The sequence below is a fragment of the Salvia hispanica genome, chromosome 6 (genome assembly GCF_023119035.1).
Source record: "Salvia hispanica cultivar TCC Black 2014 chromosome 6, UniMelb_Shisp_WGS_1.0, whole genome shotgun sequence".
In the NCBI taxonomy this organism is placed as follows: Eukaryota; Viridiplantae; Streptophyta; class Magnoliopsida; order Lamiales; family Lamiaceae; genus Salvia; species Salvia hispanica.
This window is the reverse complement of record NC_062970.1, coordinates 26260030-26263590: the sequence shown is the minus strand read 5'-3', so window position 1 is coordinate 26263590 and position 3561 is coordinate 26260030. Positions and strand designations below refer to the sequence as shown.

At 41.5% G+C, this 3561-nt stretch overlaps 1 long non-coding RNA gene across 1 annotated transcript; it reads left to right on the top strand.

The window, feature by feature from the left end:
- The first annotated feature begins 1321 nt into the window (after positions 1 to 1321).
- On the top strand, positions 1322 to 2377 carry LOC125196835. Its single transcript, XR_007171945.1, has 3 exons — positions 1322 to 1738; positions 1949 to 2025; positions 2112 to 2377. It is a non-coding gene; the product is annotated as an uncharacterized LOC125196835 (long non-coding RNA).
- The last annotated feature ends 1184 nt before the right edge of the window (positions 2378 to 3561 follow it).

The window sequence follows — 3561 nt, the reverse complement described above, 5'->3', positions numbered from 1 at the left end:
TACACTAGTCCGAGTAGGGTTTGCGGCCCTACTGGGACCCGAATTCGATTTAACTAAATTGGCATAGCCAAGCAGATAGGTAATCATAAAACAAAACATGGCATGACAACATACTTGAGCAAAGATTCACATTTTCATACTGAAATCACGTTTTGAAAGAAATGCCCACCTCAAAAGCTAAATCTCTTTCCGTAAATTTCTTTAACTTGGCCTTAGACGACGTGCGAAGACGTCCCTTTAGGAAATAAAATAATACTTAATTAGACTTTAAGAAGTCAAGAAAAATTAAACGTGAATGCATGCATCCTATTGGGTAGCACTTATATCTCAGTCTCGGCTTATAGGATTTTCTAAACCCCACCTCGGCTTCATTACTTTGTAGAATTTATTAATTCACTTTACTAAGTTCGAAGAAGTTCCATTATCTTTAAAATAATTACTTGAGCATTTAATATGGATTCTTGGAAAAATCCTTTCTTAAATCTTTTCTTTGAATTTTCTTAAGATCGCCCATGGCGTCGCGGGGCGATGCCGGTCGATCCTTCGCGTCTTACTTTAATATGTTTCCATCTTTGGAAACTCGATAAATTATTCGGGAATTAAATAATTAAGGTTCAAGCTCAATTTCTTTAAATAAATCCCAACCTCACATGATTAAATCTCGGCCCAAAATAAATAGCTCCTTGGCCCAACCTATAAATCCCAGCTCGTTTCTTTCATCTCAAAAATCGGTCCACTACTCAACGTAAATAGATAGGCCCAGCCATAAAAATATACTCTTAAATAATTCCAATGGGGCTTAGCCCAATGATTAAATTTGTCAATCAACCTAAATTGGTCTTAGGCCCAAAACAGAGTCCCATTTACTCGCCGCCTCCATCGGTTCTTCTCCACCGATACTTCACTCCTCAAAATCCACAATCCCCCAATTTAGAACAGCAGCGCCTCCTACTCCCTTCACTGGAAAAAGAATCGACACCTTTCCGATGAATCGTCGCGTCTCTGCATCGCCGGAGCGACACCGGCTCCGCCTCCCTTCTCCGATTCGCACACTTTCCCAAAATTCGTATATTTCCTAAATTGAAGAAGTGAGCAGCGTCTACTCCCTCCTCTCGTTTCGTTCCTCCCCGGTGAAGTTGCCGACAAGGGAAAGGCGTCGCCTTTCTTCTTCCGTCTCTTTCTCCGTCGCGCGTGGAAGTTCCGGGGTCGCCATCGCGCCTATGCCGTCAGCCTCGGCGAGCAGCGCCGCTTGTCTCCGCCGTCGGCCTCACGCCGGCGTTTTCTCCATGCCGGGCAGTCCGTCGTCTAAGATAAGTCCTTTTCCCCTAACCCCTTTAATTATTCCGTAAATCTGGAGTTCTCGGTTGATGCTCGATTCAACATCTTGGGTGTTCTTAGTCACTAGGATGAGCTTAATATTTTGCAATTAGTCATTGGCTTTGATGCAAAAGATCACTAATTATGAAGCTTAAGGCAGCAACTAAATTGATGAAGCCTTGATGTCTTAACTTGCACATGAGACCTACTGTGTTGATATTGCTAAGTTCGCATTTTGATTCTTGAGCATCTATGGTTCTAAGTTCTTGACTATCTATTGGGGTTGGTTTATATGATGTAAAGCATGATGTTGGGTGTTGAGGCAATTACCTATTGAAGCTGCGGCTGCTTTGAGAATTCAGCTCTTAAAACCTCATCTTTCTTCCACTCAAACTTGCTGTGTTGCTGGAAAAATTTGAAGGTGTGTAGGAGAGTGTTCAAGGGTGGTTTGGAGGGGAATTTATAGCAGAATGTGTACTCGTGAGAATTTAATGGAGCTGTTGTATTACTTGTTCTCTTCTTGCAGCAAATCCTTCTTTTTAAGATCTTCACTAAGCTTTTAATTAATACATTCGTCTCTTTCTTGAAGCACAAATACCCCCTTCATAAAATCACTTGTTTGGACATGTAGGGGTGCAGGTGGTTGCTTGATTCAGGCAGATTTGGTGCAGCTGCCATTTTGGGATCATTTTGACCTCCTTTGATAAAGTGAGGATGCCTTCTTCCCTTGCTTGGTTTGATGTTGAAAAAAATATACCTTACAATATTTATTAGTTTTTGTCTATACATTGCAGGTTGTACCCATAGGAGAAAGAGTTATTGGGCTGTTATTGGGCTGACCTTCGGGCCGACGGGCCAAACTCTCGGGCTGCGCAAGGTGTGACTCGGGCTTAAGAAGAGAGGCCCAACATTTGCATATTTTTATTCTTTAATTCTTTCTCATCAACACGTGTGTAAATTATTTTGTAACTAGAGAGTAGCTTGATATGTATTCGAACTTTCTGGATCAGCAAAGTAACCTCGTATTCTTTCTTGACGTTTATTATATTTAATTTAATACCTATATACGAAATTTATTTTAGCCTAATAGACAACCTTCAATTTAGCAAACAAGCAAAGTCATCGACTAATATTTCTAAATCGAAAGTAATTTGAATTAACAAACATTTCTAGTTCGACATTAAACTTGAAGAAAAATGGTAATAAAATAGTGGGTATTACATTCTACCCTCCTTAGCAAAAATTTCGTCCCGAAATTTGCTTATGTCATAAAAAAAAACTCTGGGTACTTCTCTTTCATTTTGTCCTCCAACTTCCACGTAGCTTCTTTGTGTCCGTGATGCTTGTATAGAATTTTTATATGTTACAGTAGATTTATTCCTCAACTCTTTTACTTTCCGATCCAAGATTGATTCTGGCTTTTCTTCATATCTTAAGTCTGGTTCCAAAACCATTTCCTCTTGGTGGACTATGTGTTTTGGGTCGAATGCGTATTTCCTCAATTGTGACACGTGAAGGACATTGTGTACATTCCCGAAACTCGGTGGAAGTGCCAATCTGTACGCCACAGGACCCACTTCTTCTAGAATTTCGTAGGGTCCGATGAAACGTGGTCTTAGCTTGCCCTTGACGCCGAATCTCGTAATTCCTTTAGACGGGGATACTTTCAGAAAAACTTTGTCTCCCGCCTTGAATTGCAGATCAGTTCGGCGAGCATCCGCGTAAGACTTCTGCCTGTCTTGAGCTTCCTTGATTCTCTCACGAATCTGGCGGACAATCTCTATCATTTCCTCTACAGAATCCGGTCCAAGCGTCTTCCTCTCACCGACCTCATTCCAGTAGAGTGGTGATCTACATTTCTTCCCATACAGTGCTTCATATGGAACCATGTTTATAGTTGCCTGATAACTGTTATTGTAACAAACTCTATAAGTGGCAGTACTGGCTTCCAATTTCCTCCGCGGTCGAGCACTACGGCCCTTAACATGTCTTCTAAGGTCTGGATTGTCCTCTCAGACTGCCCATCAGTCTGTGGATGGAATGCCGTACTGAAATTCAATCTGGTGCCTAACTCTTGCTGCAGGCTTATCCAAAATCTAGAAGTAAATTTTGGGTCACGGTCTGATGTGATCGTCACCGGTATTCCATGTAACCGTATGATCTCTTGCACATAGATCTGAGCTAACTTGTCCGATCCGTAAGTGATACGAACTGGTACAAAGTGGGCGCTCTTGGTGAGGCGAT